This window comes from Pseudorca crassidens, chromosome 3 (assembly GCF_039906515.1).
Source record: "Pseudorca crassidens isolate mPseCra1 chromosome 3, mPseCra1.hap1, whole genome shotgun sequence".
Lineage (NCBI taxonomy): Eukaryota > Metazoa > Chordata > Mammalia > Artiodactyla > Delphinidae > Pseudorca > Pseudorca crassidens.
Window position 1 is genome coordinate 134,413,112 of NC_090298.1, and position 18,401 is coordinate 134,431,512.

The window sequence follows — 18,401 nt, forward strand, 5'->3', positions numbered from 1 at the left end:
AATTAAGAGATCATTGAGTGCTCATTTTATCATAAGATAGTTACATGATAGATACAGTACAAAAACCCCTAGGAAACAAGAATTATGCCTGTTGTATAGATAAGGAAATGAAACTCAGACTGAACCAAGTGAAGCCTTCTGACTGGTAAGGAAAATGCTGAAATTCAAATCCAGTCTGTCTGATGCCCAGGTTATGCTTTTTTCCATCAGTCTTCCCATTGTGCCTCTACCTCACAGTGATATCCATAAAGCTCACTAGGCTGTGGGTCCTGAAAACATATCCTCAAGGAGTTAAGTCTTTGGAACAGGGGAACCCTTCCTCTACCATACTATATTTATAAAGTTCCATATGTGTATGGTGTGGAACATGCAGATAGTGATATAGGAAAGGATTATATTTGTTGAATTTTTACATTACTTTGCCTTGTACTCACAAAAACAAAATTCTAGCACTCTGTTCCAATTTACAGGGAAAGCCAGAAGCATCCTAAAAGAACAGTCACAAACGTATTGCTTACCATGAAATAGCATGAGGCACGACAGATGATAGGAAATTAATCCATGTAGAAATGATCGGGTCTTGCTTCTTAAATAAAACCTTCCAAGGTTAAATGCGGAGTTGGGAAAAGAGTGGAAAATGGAGAGAGAAGAGACGGGCACATGAAAAACATGCATGTTTTTCTGATAATCCATAGCTTTATGAGTTTTTTGGGGGGAATCAAAATTCTTTCTGTAGGTTGCTACTGGGATTACTCAAGCAAGGTAAGATGAATTGTTGGTGAAAACCGTAGCTGAAAATAAAATTTTATTTCCTAGAATGGAAAAGCCAACAATATTCAGACAAAATCTCTGTGACTTGGGCCACTCCTGATGCTGAGATCCTAGAAACCAACACACTCCTCAGCCAATGTCTGGAGTTCCAAAGGCTCAACAGATCCAAGCAGAGAAGCCACTAAAGTCACTTTTCATAGACTTCCAAATGCCTGCTAGAAGATGCTTCGTGAGAACAGAAACCTCACCTTTCACAAACTTTACCGGCAGTTGACAACCCAGGACTGTAAAAGGGTAATAAGGCTGATGCTTAACCAACATGCCTACCAGAACTTAAACCTTGGAGTAACTTGGCAGTTTTTCCAATTTTACGGCCTTTGACACTTTTTTGGCATTTCTCTTTTAGAAATTCCTTCACAGTCCTACTGCACACAAAACCAGACCAAAAAAATCAGTACTCATACTTTATAATCTAATGCAACGAAGAACACTCATCCAAGTTGACCACCTGTTTGACTTCCAACATTTGGCTCTTTCCAAACACAGCTGCCCAAAATGAAGATTTATCACTCTCTCAAGGATATTCAAAATAAAATGCTACAAGCTGAGGGGCAAACAAGGTTTAAAGAGATGAAATAAGCCCATGGCTTCCCACAAGGGCAATTATTCACTTAGATGTGTAAGTGGGGTTATGCTTCTTTAAAAAATAAATACATCACATGACTCTTTGTACTTATGGTTTATAGAATCATCTCTAAGTGAGACTGACTACTAATCAGAAGTATTCTCCGTAGCCCATGGGTCTGGAAGTAATAAAATGGAGGCTGAGGGGTCAGCTAGAATGCCCAGTTATCAACCACTTAAAACCGAGCCAGAACATGGCACTTACCAACCTAGGTAAAATGAGCCATCTTGCCTCTGAAATTTCTGTTCTGGAAGCCTTGATGTGGTCAGTGGAAAGTGTCTATGGGTGTGAAGGCAATTCGGCTACACAGTCCTCAAGACTTTGCACTACTTAGAGGAAACGTACAAAAGACATGGCAAAATCCTTGAGCCACGGTATTTCCCCAGTCAGCTGGGCAAACTCAGCCCACATAGAAGACATCTATCTGACCTCCCTTTCCAGGGCTGAGGTCAAAGGAGACTAAAGTGAACCACCTCCTTGGTGTAGTGGTTTGTAACGGCCTCTCCTTGACATCAGGTGCTAAGCTACACTGAATCTGCTCTTCTTACATTTACACTCGCTGATTGATGTTAGAGAATTCTCCCACAAGTGAAGCGATTAAGTGATTTCCAGAGAGGAAAGAGGGCTGTTGAGGTCTCCAAGTGAGTATGCCAGATGCCCAAGGAAATAATCTGGGATGTCTCAGTGAAGAATTCCACATCTATTGCTCGAGTATGTGAGTTATGATTTTTGTTTTTCCCACACAGTGTATACATGATGTGACATGCTTTATTTATTGGACCTGATTTATCCGTACTGCTTTATTGTTGACCAGCTTTTATTTCTTCCTTAACCTTATTAACCCTTGCTTGTATTTGACAGCTTAACACCCTCCATCACTCTGCAGCATTCACTCTGAGAACCGATGTGGAACTAACGGTGGCCTTTTTATTTCCAATCTTTGAGGTCACGAGCAGCTGCCCTAGCCTGAGCCCTGAAAGATTTTTCTACAGGTAGTTCTCTTTCAATGGGTCGTCTCCTTAATGTGTCTCTACAGGTCTGTCTGGATGTTTGAAATGAGATGTGATTCCTGCTAACTTTAGTCACTGCCAACATACACCTTGGAAGAAGAGGAATAAGTTTTACCTTTGGAAAAAAGCCTTGAGCAATTCAAGTGAAACAACTTGGTGATTTTCTTCTTGGGCATTTTATCACTTTTCAAGTTACATCCAAGGAACGTCCATCTGGGGACACCTTTGATTGCCTCGAGAAAATCCACCAGTGAAACAAACTCAGAAACATCTATTACCCGATGTAAGTGTGAATGAAATAGAGCATGGTGGGTGAGATTTCCTAGCTCCGTTTTTCAGCCTGGATTGATTAACGCTAATAAATTCAGGGAGGTGATTTCAGATGATGCCCGTCAAGCTGGATCTTACAGCCCAGTTGTTTATTATTTCACACTGCCCTGGGCTCAGTCTTTGACATTCACCACCCTAAAAGGTCATGAAGTCAAATTCTACAGCCAGATTTAGTAAGTATTTTGGTGAGCAGACTCTTGTGTTAATGAAGACTAGTTTTCTTAGAATTGAGACTTAAGGAAGAAAAATTCCAGGATGAATACAAATAATCCCATATCAGGAAATTCATACTTTTAAGTGGCCAGATCAGTGCAAGAACATTTGAGACCACAGGAGAAAGAAGAGGATATGGAGAGAAGCCAGTCAGTGCTTACAAACCGAGCAAACATAAGAGTTAACAACCATGGGGGCAAAAATAACATTTCCAACCAGCAAAGATGGCAAAACCTATGCCAGCAGCCAACAGAATCCATGGCCCATGTGCTCCATCAATATGCACTCCCAGTCTGGCCACCATTGCTCCTGCCTTCCCACGGATTCTCCAGGCCTTGTTTCCCAGCACAGAAAAAAACCTGGAAGCCGACTCACACTTCTCCATGCACTGTACAAGTCAGAACGACAAGCCTTAGGAGCCATCCATATTCTCAAACTTTTCTTTCCCAAAGCTTAATGCAACTCTAGATATTGACATTGATGACATTAGAGTAGCAAATATCTTTTAGAACTTCTATCCAGGAAGAAAATGACATGATAGACAAGCATGGGGTCAGTGCCACTTTCTTCTATCCATCAAGCCTTCCTTTATCTGCCTTCATCTTCCACACCTTCCCTGTGTCTCCAAGCTAAGAAGGAAAATAGGTATCTGTCTATAGCACACACAAATTCCCACTGCAGTGGAGGTTGGGGGCTGGGGAGAGGTATCCAACAAAATGAAAAGTGAAGAGAAAAAAGAAACAGGGTCTACTGCATTTGGTTTGGGTCTTGCCTAATTTCTGTTAACTCCACCCAGTTGGCTTTTCTGGCCTCAGGCATCTATCTGTACCATTAGGGCATATTTTCATGACCATCCCGGATGCATCTGTCCCTCCATTAGATAACAGGAGAGGGTATGCCCAGCCTTTCAGGAGGGGCAGTGCCACTGTCTATGTAGCCAGATTTTTTCATGAGTAAGAAATTCCTACTTGCATACAACTCCCATTCCTTATCCTTGGTAAACACATGGACATTATGCCCATTCACTCTGATAACCTGAATACTTCTCAGAGGTACTAAATTCCTCCTCTATGCTATGGTCTATCCTAAACCAGTCCTAGCCCCCATCCCCTCCCAGTTAACCCTACTCCTCCAAGTCACCACTAGAAATATCACTTCTTCAGGAAGGCTTCCCAGACCACTGCTCATTCCCACATCAGGTTAGGCTGCTCTGACAGACCCTCCTCTGGCTTAACATCCAACACTTAATATTTATTCACTGTCGTTCTTCCCTATGCTACCAGACCTGTTTTCCAGGCCTCAGCATGTGAAAGAGTCTAAGGGGAGCTTGTTGAAAATGCAAATTTTCAGTTGTCTGTTCCCAGAAATTATGATTCTGGCAGAGGCTCGGGACTCTTCATTTGACCAAAGTGAATCACACACAGGTGATCTTCAAATCGCACTGTCCCAAAATGTTAACACTGTGAGGCCTCTAGTCCATGTCTTAATCACAGTCATTTTCCCACCACTCAGCACCTTGCCCAGCATGTAGCTGGCATTCGATAAACACTGATTTAAAACAAGGATGGGGCTTCCCTGGCGGCGCAGTAGTTAAGAATCTGCCTGCCAATGCAGGGGACATGGGTTCGAGCCCTGGTCTGGGAAGATCCCACATGCCGTGGAGCAACTAAGCCCGTGCACCACAACTACTGAGCCTGTGCTCCAGAGCCCGTGTGCCACAACTACTGAGCCCACGTGCCTAGAGCCCGTGCTCTGCAACAAGAGAAGCCACAGCAATGAGAAGCCGGTGCACGGCAACAAAGACCCAACGCAGCCATAAATAAATAAATAAATAAATAAATAATGTTATAAAACAAGGACATTCTGATTCTGGTTCCTGCTCCTCTAGTCCTAATTTTCCAGCCTCACAGGGCAGTTGTTCAGCAGGGTGGACCAGCGCTGAATCTTGCACAGATCTTTGTAGCTCCTGAGTTGTACAAAGTACTTTCAACCCTGGCTTGTTATGCCCAGGGTTCCCCAGCTCATAGGAACCTTTCCTTTACTCTCTTTTGGAAGAATGAACTTCAGCCCATTCCTTTTCCAAATAAAGGTTGCAAGGGAAAAACTGACATGGACTTGGCAAATAAGGGTTTCTATTATTAAAAGCAGGTTGAAGTTGGGGCTCTGTGCAACTGCTTCCTAATTTCTGAAGTGTCTCTATTTTAAGTGTGTGGCTAGTGCTTGAAAAATCCCAGCAGGCTCTAGATGAGAGAGCATCCCCCTCATTAACACTAATGAGAGCTGGGCTCAAGCACTAAAGGAAGAAAACATCCTCTGGGCCAAACCCAGTGGGTGGTGGGATGGGAACAGGAAGACTTGGGGTGGGGGAAAGGGAGAACACCCCTTAATTTCATTCTATCCAGGAATGTGGTGACAAGGTAGAAAGAGAGAAACCAATTAAAATGGACTTCTGGGCTATGAAAGTCTAAGCTTCTGAAAAGATGCCATCAACATTCCAAGCGATTGAAATGGTACCATATTGGGGGCATGGGGGGAAGGGGTTGAAATATTTATTTATTCAGCAGATATTTATTTAGCATATATAGGGCGGAAGAAGAATAAAGTACTTCTTCACATGGATTCTATAGCAAGAAGTGAAGGGATTATATAATTAACAAGGAAACAAGATATTCCAATGAGAGCAGGGACTTCATCTGTTTTGTTTACCATATTCCCTGTACCAAGCACCATAATGTGGATGCAATAAACATTTGTTAAAGAATGAATGGAGGGTTGGATGGATAGATGGTTTGATGGTTGAACGGAAAGAGGGAAGGGAAGGTGGGAGAAAAAGTGAACAAGAAAGACTTCTCTGAGAAGGTGACATTTGAGCTGAAAAGCAAGAAAGAGGCAGTTATGAATGTTCTGCAGGAAAAGTTCCAGAAAGAAAGAACAGCAAGTTCTTCAGGGCTGAACAGGTTTGGCATGTCAGAAGGCGGCCAGTGAGGCCAGAGTGTGGTGGAAGTGGCTCAGGGCAATGGGGACAGGGGCAGGGTTGGAGATGAGAACACGAGTAGGATCATAATGAGGATTAAGGATGGAAAATAGTAAACAGCTGTGATAGTAACTTTATCCATCCAACTAGCACTTTCAGAATCTCTGATACATAAGAGACTCAATACCAATTGCTATGGAAAATACAAAGTCTCCTTTACCTCAGTGGGCTAAGCCAGAGTTGTATTTTTTTTTTGCGGTACTTGGGCCTCTCACTGCTGTGGCCTCTCCCGGTGCGGAGCACAGGCTCCAGATGTGCAGGCTCAGTGGCCATGACTCACGGGCCTAGCCGCTCCATGGCATGTGGGATCTTCCCGGACCGGGGCCCAAACCCGTGTCCCCTGCATTGGCAGGCGGACTCTCAACCACTGTGCCACCAGGGAAGCCCCTCAGCCAAAGTTTTATAAGAATGAAATCTTAGGTATTTATTTTGCAAACAAAATGGAAGAATCAATCACATGTGTTTCATAACCCTAAAATATGTACAAGACATTATTTCTAGATAGCTATTATCTTTACCATATAAAGATTTAAACCAATTGATAATCAAAATACTAAGATTCCAATAAAGAAACCCTCAATGAAAAGGAAATAAAGAAGTCACAAAAAACAACTTGAAAATAATAAATGCACATATGGAAAAAATGTCCAACCACACTAGTAATGAAAGAAGTGTATGCCTATATTAAATCCAATTTTCATCTATTAAGTTATTAAAAAAGTAAATTTAATGATAATGTACAATGTTCACAAAGATCTAGAGAAGTGATACTCTCACAAATAATCAATAGAGGTGAGCACTGGAAACTCAAGTTGTTGCGAGACAATCTGCCATTATGCATTGAGAGCCATGAAAATGTTTATAAGGTCTGAAGAAGTAATTCTTCTTATGAGATTTATCACAAGCCTTTCAAAGCATTTCCTGCAAAGCCCTAGGTTTCGGCAGAGGTGCCTCAAGGTCTCTGGTGATTTTGAAAGGGAAAGAACGGGTAGGGTTTTAGATACCCTACCCCATGACAGCAGCACAGTTCTGTTTTATATTTTCAGGTTCTTGAATATGTAACAGAGTTTACTTAAAAAGGGAGTTTCTGATACTTAATTTTTTTAAAGAAACTACTATCTTAAGGAAATACCAAGTTATAAAAATAAATATAAATATGTTCATCAGTATTATTTACATTAATAAAAAATGAAAAAAACCCTCAATTTTCAAAAATAGGAAAACAAGTTATTATTATTCACTAAATATGGGATATATAGAGACATGGGCAATTTTATATTTTTATATATCATAATCATTTTATATACATATATAAATTGCAATTTATATATATATAGGAATTTAAAACAAAGAATACAAAATTGTAGTTATGCCATCATAACTTTCTAAAAATACACATGAATTAAAAATGCAATATGATACAGAGTGAAGTCAGAAAGAGAAAAACAAATACCGTATGCTAACACATATATATGGAATCTAAGAGAAAAAAAAAAGGTCATGAAGAACCTAGGGGTAAGACGGGAATAAAGACACAGACCTACTAGAGAATGGACTTGAGGATATGGGGAGGGGGAAGGATAAGCTGTGACAAAGTGAGAGAGTGGTATGGACATATATACACTACCAAACGTAAAATAGACAGCTAGTGGGAAGCAGCCGCATAGCATAGGGAGATCAGCTCGGTGGTTTGTGACCACCTAGAGGGGTGGGATAGGGAGGGTGGGAGGGAGGGAGACACAAGAGGGAAGAGATATGGGGACATATGTATATGTATAACTGATTCACTTCGTTATAAAGCAGAAACTAACACACCATTGTAAAGCAATTATACTCCAATAAAGATGTTATAAAAAAATGCAATATGATGAGTATTGTAGAATTGTGGAATCTATCCTTTTTATTTCTATCCTAATTTTTCTGAAATGTAGTTAAATTACTTTTATAACTTGTTAAAGAAAAAATATTTTAAAATAACCTTGATGGGCCAGGGACTGGGTTTTTTTTAATTATTGTTATTATTATCATCATCATCTGCTTCCCAGAATAAAGCAAAGGAGCTAGCAGAGAAGAGATACTCCACAAATGTTGGTTGAATAAATAGATTTTTAAAATTGATCCGACTCCAAATAAAGCAGTAAAGAGAGGCAGGAGAGATTCCTTCTGGAGGGCTGAAGGGCCAGGTAGGAAGGGCAGGAAGAAGAAGGAAGAAGGAAAGTCAGGACTTGGAGATGGGCAAGAGCTGACTGGTCTGGGAAAATGAAGTCTGGGTTGCAGAAGCGTGAGGTGCCTGGAGGACAGTCGAGGAATATGCAGCTGAAAGGTGGTTTGAGCCCACAGGTCAAATAATTTAGACTTGACTTAGGAGGAAGAGGGCTCCAGTGAATGTCTGTGAGCGGAAGTGACATGTTCAGACCTGGACTCGATGGGGACTAACGTGGCTGTAGTGCTAGTGCACGGTGGATGGGACATGGGGAGTGTGTAGAGAGTAGGGCCCAGGAGATGGGGGGCTGAACTCTCCAGCAACATGCCTGGAATCCACTAAGACACCTTATCTGTCCTTAAGAAGTCTGTACCTTAGAGGGAAATAGTAACTCCCTTCTCGCCTTCCCCATCGAAACCAGGCTTCCTTCAAAGCCCAAGTGTGCATGCACACATCCAACAATTAAAGCCTCGTCGTTTGTAACATGTGTTTATTAGCAGCCCCAAATGTTTCCTGTGCTATATAAAGTTTACCTTCGACCTCAACTGGGGAAGTGAAGGGTGGAGCTGGGAGAAGGGGAGGAGGCATGATCTGGGGCACAGTCACTTTGTGTACAATCTCCAGTTTTAAAATAATGCATTAACTCTGAAGCTCAAATCAAAAGGTTGCAAACTCGCATAAGGCACCAGTGATTTAGAGCTCCCTTCTATACACAGTTCAGCAATGCATGGAATGTAAAAATACATGGAAACCACAACACAGCAGGAATCTTGCAGTGCTGCTGGCAGAGAGCGCCGTTTCCCACACAGGCCCTAAATCTGACCCAGCGATGAAACTTTTAAAATTTGTAAAAATAGAACAGTTGGGAAATCTTGGCCACTTTTAGTTAAAATAAAAAACAAAACCACCATATTTGTGGGTGCAGTTAAAAATCTGCCATACTCCTCCCCTCTTTGAAGGAATTTTAATGGTTAAAAAAAGATTTTTTTTTTCCAAATGTCAAACTGTGTTTTCCTTTTAGGTTACCTAGTGAATACATTCTGGAATGCTCTAGAATATGTAATCGTTTGAGGTTTAGAATCTCCACCAAGACCAGTAACAAATATCCCTGCTTAATTTTCTAAAGAACAGTAGTAGTACAACTACCACTTGTTCATACATTATGTGCCACAATCATCTCCTATAATCCTCAGTCCTCAATTCACAACCCCAGTGAGGGTAGGTATTATTCCTCCCACTGTACTAATTAAAGAAACAAAATAAGTTAATTAGCTCATCCAGGTATATGTGGTAGTCAGGATTCAAACCCAAGACCATCTGACTCTAAAGTCTAGCCTCTTCCCATTATATTTATTTCATAGGAATAAATTCTCCTCATCCTCCAAAAACAGCTATATTTAGAAATCAAAACATATCACCAGCTCTTAACTAATTTCCTTGGACTATTATGTAAAGCGGGCATAAAACAGAATGATATTTCTAGTCTCTTACATAGATCTCTCACCTATATATTATTATTCTTGAATATAGGCGATGCCTGAGCCTTATGGCAGAGCCCATGTTAAATAACAGAAGAATTCTATGAAGAGAACAATCTCTCTTTCTCTCTCTCACACCACCCTGTCCTTTTAAAGCGTCTCACTAATATTTATTTTGGAATTGCTATAAACAGTATTATGACATTGGCTTCCTTAAAAATTTAGCATTCACGATTAGCACTTGAAATGAGCATATCCAGAGAACGCATTTTGTTCAGTGCTTACAACCAAATTAACTCAAGAGGCTATCAAGAGCTCTCAAGTCATTTTGTTAACTATGTTCTCCATTTAACTGAGCCCCACACAGAGAGAAGGGAGGGGAAGGAAAGCAAGACTTAAAATGTCACTTAAAAAAGAATTCCGATATTTGGTTCCCTCTCTCTTTCCCTTCCCTACCTTCTCCACCCTCCCACATCCGCCCCACCCCCAAGCTAAATATAGAGACCAAATGCCCAAACTCGAAGGTGAAGTTCCCAAAGTGGTAATCAACAAATCATTTTAACATGGAACACAGAAATTAAATGCAATGCCCAAGTTCACATGGGCAGCCACACGGAAGATGCGAAGTGGGGCACACCTGAACATGCTTTAGGAAGCTCTGCGCGTATTGTCCCTGCTTTGCAGCCCGTCTCTTCCTTCCACTCCACAGCACAGGAAAGGCAGATTCTGAGTATAACACCAGAACCCAGGCTTTTCCTACCATTAATCGGAAGGTTAGATCCTGGATACAGAAATGTTAAGCGATCAACAAACATAAAGTTAGCACTGAACTCAAATGATTTTTTCCTTTCCCTTTCATTGAAGGGAGAGACAAAAAAGAAAAAAAAAAAGCTTCGCGTGGCTTCCTTTCCTTGACCTAAAACAAATTCCATTAAACTTCAAAAACAATGCTTTGAGATGCTGGAGGATGCGGACAGGAAACTGAAGAAAGACTTTACACAAAAGTTAAAAATGTTTTTTGGAGGGAGGGCTGCACGGCGAGGAACAGTTGAATCTTGACAGTGAGAGCTCGTGGCAACTGAGAACATAATGAGATTTGGATGTGACTGGGATATATAGTACATCAAAATGGATTGACTCTTTAGTCAGAGTAAAAGAAATATGTAAATGCCTATAAATAATTAATGATGACCTCAAAGTTTACAAATTCATAAAATGCCCTGGAGCTCCAGGGCAGGTAACAGATTAAATTCCATCACATTTTCAAGTTACTTGAAATCATCTTTTTTGGAATGAATATCACTCATCTGTCCATGGTTGATTCATCTTTAAGACTGAAAGTCTTCCTACCCACCCACTCCCAACACTCCTTCGTTTCCTGGAACAACTCGTTTATGAGTATTTAGTATAACAGGATGATCTTCCAAAAATGACGTAATAAAAATGGGCTTGGATGTCATCATCATTAGTAAGCCTGTTATTACAAAAATGTAGTGTTTGCAATGAAAACCAGGTTTATGTCTATATATAATCATTATGCATCAAGTTTGGGGCCATTTTGAAATGACTCAAATTCGAGATCAAAAAACTGCTTCAAAATGATATTCAGCAGTGATTTTAGGCTTATTTTGGGGAGAACTCAAACAATGCTTTTTTTCATTCCGACTTATTGCCCCCCACCCTGAATGCAAGAAGGCTTAACCTTGATGGCAAAATCAAGAAACAAAGATACGGGCCTATTGTGCAATAATCAGCCCACATTTCAATGAATAAGTAATATTTCTCACAAACCCAAGTTAGATAGTGGATTTATTTAACCTCTTGGGGTCAGGTAATAAATACTAAGTGAATTATTCAGCCCAATGGGTAATCAATACAATTCCATGATATATTTTTTGTGTTTCATAAAAGGTTGTACACTAAAGGCAGTGAGCAATTATGGAAATTGGGCCAGAGCTCCTCTCAATTCCTCTCCAGCTTGAAACCCCAGCAGGCCACCTTGACAGCAAATCGATTAGTGCTCCAGTGAAGCGGCTCAGTGACCTCTGACCCGCCTCCAGCACGGCCTGACAGAGGAGAGAGTATTTTATATTTATTTTATTGAATTAACTCCATCTTGCCTGTACCAACGCTTTACACATATTAGGCAGCAAGCTACAAGCTACTTCACTGTCGTTGTTTTCCACCGCCCTTGCTAAGCAAGCCCCGCCCCGTGCCCTGCAGATTTCTTTGTCCTGGTTTTCCTTTCACTTTTGGCCTCACTATGGGATTTCAGTCTACCCTGAGACTCATGATGGAGCTCCAGGTAACGAAAGCCAAGAGCAAAGCACAGAATCCTCCGGCCCTATGGTTCCTACCTACCTGATCCACTCAGGATGGTACCCTTTCCCCATTTTTTTCCCTAATAAACAAAGACCTGGCTCAACATGGAGCTTTGGAAAACATATATAAGAGAACATCAAGGATTGAGGATATTTCCTACTAGAAAATCAAAAACAAACCAGAGTAAAGCAACTATACTCCAATAAAAATTAGAAAACAAAAACAGAAGCCTTAGGTATTCTCTATTTTGGGCACTTAATTATATTACTGGCTCATTGAAGTCATCAAAGAGAGACGGACAGAGACAGAGGAGCCAAGCCAGCTGAGTTTAGGGCACTGTTTCATCAAGAGAGCAATAAATGCAAAGGCTTATCAACCACCAACAACTGAAAGCTTATGCAAAAGGGAAAATTCCCAAATCATCAAAAATTTCTCAGCTTTACTGCTGCTGTATGGAGCATCAGTAAAAACCACCAAAACAAACAAAAAAATAAATGCCAGGAGGAAGCTGACAGTTCCAAGTCAGAAAATCCAGTTGGTGGTGCTGGGTATTCAATAATACTAAAGGTTAAATTATCAGCAGAAATTTGATGCTCTAAATCACAGGAGAGAAAGATCTTAGACCCTATTCGCAGGATGCTGTATAGAACAGTGCTTTAGAACAGAGACGGTGAAATTAAACTACATGGATTCTAATCACAATTTTTCTACTAACTAGTTGTGGACTTTGTACAAGCCACCTACCTTCTCTAAGCTTCAGTTTTCCTCATCTATCCATAAGGATGACCACAACAGTCTTGCACATAATAAGTAATGTTGGCTACATTATTTAACCAGATCCCTTATTTCATATGCGTAAGACGTATTTTTTCAGTCTCATTTTATGAGTGGGGGGACTGAAGGATGGCGGGGATCAGAATTTACCTTCCAGGCTATTGATCTTTCCAGTTTCACGTATACACAAAAGTACTGTGATAACCACGCACTCCTTAAAATCTCTCTCTTGGGTTTAGAGGACCTTGAATTTTCCCATTAAAGATTCAGTTCTTGGGTTATCTTCCCGAAGATCTAAAATGGAAGTTCTCCTCCTTCTCCCTCCACTCAGTGGTGAAGAACATGAAACTACTTCACTCTATTCAGAGTCTGGTCGGAAGAGACTTGGCTCCTGGGGAGCACTGGCCTCATGTGTGCAGAATGAGGGATGGAGTTTATGCTGCAGGAAAAGAGACTGAAGAAAGCGGGTAAAAGATCAGAAGAGAAGGATTCCAGAATTGTGCTTCAGCTGCTCCCTCATCTCATCAGGGACGGGACAGCACTGCTGGGTACCTTGCTTCTGAAAGGAAGAAAGACAAACTCACCTCTTGGATTCCCCAAGCTTCCTTAGCAACAAGAACCACTGTCACCTTCCCACCTGCCACACCAGACGCCCTTAGACCTTCTAGCAAAATAGGACTGGGGTGCATGTTCATTTGCAAGAACTATTTCTATGCAAATGCCCTCACCTAGGCTCATGGACAATGACACAGTGACAGGAGATGCTGGCTGCCAAGGCTATTTTTGAAGGACTTATCACAGTTCTTGGGGAAACTGTGAAGGAAGAGTACCTTGATTTTTATTTTGTCCTCATCTTTCTTTGTTCCTTGCTAGCCAAGGGATTCATGATCTCTTCTTCTCTAAGTAGTCTATTCTCCCTTGACCCATGCCCACCACCACCATCCCTCTTGGTAGATAAAAAGGTAGACTCACCTTCCTTTTCCTTTGACCTACAAACCTCATGACAAAAAGTCAAAAAGCCACAGAAAGCAGCAGAGGGAAACCCACTCACCCCCACTCCCATCTTCTCTACTGAGCACTTTTGTAACAGCCCAGATATTTCAGACTTTTAGGGTCAACGAAAATAACTTTTTATGTATATATTCTCCAATCAAGATGGACCTAGCTAATCATACCTAAGAGAGATATCAAGACTCAGGGTCAAAACAACTTAAACAAAACCTAATGCAGCGGTGACTCTAGAATACAACAGAAGAGGACTTTAAGTCATTATGTTGGGGAGTGTGCAGTGAGGAGAGTTCAAAAACTCATCTAGAAACTAAGTTCCACAGCAAGCAAATGTTTTTTACTTAGAGTGTATGTTTATTTGAGGAGGTCTGGGAGGAACTGATAGAGACTAAGGCAGGCAGGCTAAGACCCTACCTCAGAGCCACTCCTAGGGTTGCCAATGACCCATTGACATTTGGTTTGTTTTGAGTTGCCTGACCTATTATATTAGCAATACTATCAGCAACACTGTCAATGTTCCCCTCAATCTAGTGCCTGGGCACCTAGCTGCCTGTAAAAGTCTCAGACACTCTGCAGTGACTCTTACCAGGAGGTTGAATGGGACTGAGTAGAAAGATTCTGGTCCAGATGCCGGCTAGCTGTATGACCTTGGGCAAGTCTCCTCTTCTCTGGTCCCTCATCCATAAAATGGAGAGGCTATTCCCTTTGTATAAACATTATGTGATACAAAGTGGTTTGTTTATCAGAACGTGTGAGAAGCCTGAGATGGAATGTTTACTTCCTTTGGAAAATTCTAATTTAACAGCCAAAAGAGTCTTTATTTTTTTTTTCCTGTGAAGGAATAAAAAGAAATGCATTCACTCAATCTGCAAACCCCAAAACCCAAACAAAGAGAGTCCGGGGTATAAATGAGTTGGCCCAGACTCCTACAAGCACTTGCTCACATGTCAGCTGTGTTCCCTGAGTCTTTTGGCAAAATGGCATGGCACATTCTTCCTGGTCCCACAGAAAAGAAAATCTTTCACACCTCTGTACAACTCTATGCATTAAATCATAAATTATTCTTCCCCTCTCTTCCACTTTCAGAATCTATACAAAAGTGATTACCTCAGTCGTTCTTCAATATCACTTTCATACCTGGAAAACGCATTTTCAAAAAGTTATTTATTTTTCACAGCATGTCAGGTTTTTATATTGTACTAGTTAAAATAAAACTACTATATAAACTACTGTATACTTTTGCATGCATTACATTTCCCTACAAATGCTGTGAAGTAGCATTTTCACAGGTCTTAAGTACATTTATTTTAAATATTATATTATACTTTATTTTAGCACTGTTCCAGATTTTAAGAAAGTCAGTTGCTAAAGTAACTTAGCTATTAAAAAACTTTCTTACTGAAGTTGCCCCACTTCAGAAGAAAAATTATTTAAATATTAAAAGTGGTTTTACCATGAAACTTAAAACCAACTCACACTATTATTCCTTCGCAAGAGCTCTTGAAATAGCTAAAAATATCCCTTTGGATTTGATTCATGCTCACCTAAAAGCAACAATTGGGCAGGGAGTGAAACATGTAAAGCATAAAATATTGAATGTATACAACCCAGCATTTCTAATAATAAGGCCCACTGGTTCTTTTTTTTTTTTTAATGAATTTTACTTATTTATTATTTATTTTTGGCTGCATTGGGTCTTCGTTGCTGTGCGCGGGCTTTCTCTAGTTGCGGCGAGCAGGGGCTACTCTTTGTTGCTGTGCACGGGCTTCTCATTGCAGTGGCTTCTCTTGTTGCAGAGCACGGGCTCTAGGTGCACGGGCTTCAGTAGTTGTGGCACACAGGCTCAGCAGTTGTGGCTCGCGGGCTCTAGAGGACAGGCCCAGTAGTTGTGGCACACAGGCTTAGTTGCTCCACGGCATGTGGGAGCAGGGCTTGAACCCTTCCCGGACCAGGGCTTGAACCCGTGTCCCCTGCATTGGCAGGCAGACTCTTAACCACTGCGCCACTAGGAAAGTCCCAGCCCACCAGTTCTTGATGTATATGGTTAAGTTTAAAGTATTTCCTGGAGTACCTCTAAATGATGACAAAACAAAACAAAAAGCTTTGCTTAAGGTAATCCTAAATTTTTGCCTGAAATTGTTTTCTGCTCATACATAATATTAACCATTCTCTAAAGTGCCATGGATTTCTTTAAAAAGCCACCTCAATTAATAACTACACAGAAGGACATGGATCCAGGTGCTTTCATTGGCATTTGTACCTTTGACCACGGGAGCCCTCAGCTACGGGTAAGGGGCACTGGCTGCAGGATAATCTGCCAAAACAAAGCTGACCCTTGACTATAAACTGAAGGAACTACGGCTCCACACTGACACCTCACTGGCTTAGGAAATGCTGCTCTTCTCCGGCTCTCCGAGTGGCTGAGTAAGAGGCAGAAAAAGGAAATGCTTAAATTTTTTTTTTTCCTTGTGATGAGAACTCTTTTTTCTTTTTTAACATCTTTATTAGAGTATAATTGCTTTACAATGGTGTGTCAGTTTCTGCTTTATAACAAAGTGAATCAGTTATACATATACATATGTCCCCATATCTCTTCCCTCTTGCATCTCCCTCCCTCCCACCCTCCCTATCCCACCCCTCTAGGTGGTCACAAAGCACTGAGTTGATCTCCCTGTGCTATGCGGCTGCTTCCCACTAGCTTTCTATTTTACGTTTGGTAGTGTATATATGTCCATGCCACTCCCTCACTTTGTCCCAGCTTACCCTTCCCCCTTCCCGTTTTAATACATGATTCTGCAAAGGTTTTTGAGCCCTGGCATGAAGAGTTTGAAAGCACTAGCTACTTTGCATCCATTGAGGTTGACACCAAAATGGCTATCTATGATCTAGAGTACAGGTGACTCAAGAAACTAGTTTCTTTTCCTTTTTCTTCTTTTTAAGTCCAGTTGCGGGCTTCCCTGGTGGTGCAGTGGTTAAGAATCCGCCTGCCAATGCAGGGGACACAGGTTCGAGCCCTGGTCTCGGAAGATCCCACACGTCGCGGAGCAACTAAGCCCGTGCGCCACAACTACTGAGCCTGCGTGCCACAACTACTGAGCCTGTGTGCCACAGCTACTGAAGCCTACATGCCTAGAGCCCGTGCTCCACAACAAGAGAAGCCATCTCAATAAGAAGCCCAAGCACTGCAACAAAGAGTAGCCCCTGCTCGCCACAACTAGAGAAAGCCAGCACACAGCAACGAAGACGCAACGCAGCCAAAAAAAAAAAAACAAAAACAAAACTATAAAGTCCACTTGGCAGCAGCCTATCTTGAAATCTTTCAGAATTGCTTTAATCTTTCATTTTAGTTTTGTCTCAAGCTACACAGGATGTCCACCCTCAGTGCCCCAGAGGTCACAGGCAGTGAGTCCCTGAACAGGGAAATCATGCTCAGAGAAATACAGAGAGAAAGAGTGGAGAAGAGAAAGCAAAGATACTCTGCATGTATTTTTAATACCACCAAATTTAGCTAAAATGCACTCCCTGGTAGTGCTTTTAACTAACAAGCAGGCAATATATTGCACTGTAAAATGTTTTATTTTAACACCTTACAGTTTTTAGCTCTGTGACCATTGCAGGTATATCCATTAAAAGCAACACAGACCATAAATCAGAATTCCACACCTTTTCACAGCATATGAATCTATTCTCCTGCTGCTAAGCACACAGCTTTCATTGATGCCAATGGGGGTGACATATATTTATGCAGGGGAGACCAGACCACTCTATACATGTGAATTTATGCTTTTAGACAGGTGTCTGTATGTAGACAAGAGACACCAATAAACAGATTTTATTGGAGCTGTTTAGAAACAGATTCTGTGCTACATATCTACAGAGGAACAGTCATCTTTTTCAAAGGGAAATACAGAGGCAAACCCTTGGCAGAGTTATGATCTACAGGTTCACTATACCACAATGTGGTACCCATCCTCACACACATCCATGGTTATCTGAACTGAGACTGACCAATCCTCGATGCTTTAATAAGCTAATAGTAATTCTGAAATTACACTTAAGCTTAACCCTCATTGCATGAAAACACAGCAAACACTGCATGGCAGAAAGCAAATGTTAACTTTTGTAATGCTCTGTGCAATATACATACCCACAAAAACACAGGGTATAGATTCTCAAAGGAATGGGTTTTTCATGAAGCATAAATCTTTTAGATCACCACCAAAGGAACTGATACCCTGACTTTGAGGGAATATACTTCTCGTGTTTAAAAAATAAATAAATACTAAAATAGTCCATGTCGCATATGGATTCTGTGTGGTTTTATATATTTCTATTCTTGAACAATATTTCCTTTTATTTGCTTTCTGCATTTTAGTTACTTCCAAGGGAACCCAGGAATAATGCAAGTTGCAAAAACAGATGTAGCAAATATTAAGAAAAAAATAGGCAGCCTAAATTTCCATGATTTACAATAGATATTCACACCTGCAGAAAGGGTTGACATTCAGCATATGTATCTAGCTGTGTGTGATGAACAGAGGGCTTTTACCAAGATAAAATATCTATTTCGAAA

At 41.0% G+C, this 18,401-nt stretch overlaps 1 protein-coding gene across 9 annotated transcripts in view; it reads right to left on the reverse strand.

The window, feature by feature from the left end:
- Positions 1–18,401, reverse strand: part of EBF1 (EBF transcription factor 1) — a 398,849-nt gene that overhangs the window by 318,085 nt on the left and 62,363 nt on the right. The gene's annotated exons all lie outside the window — the stretch shown is intronic.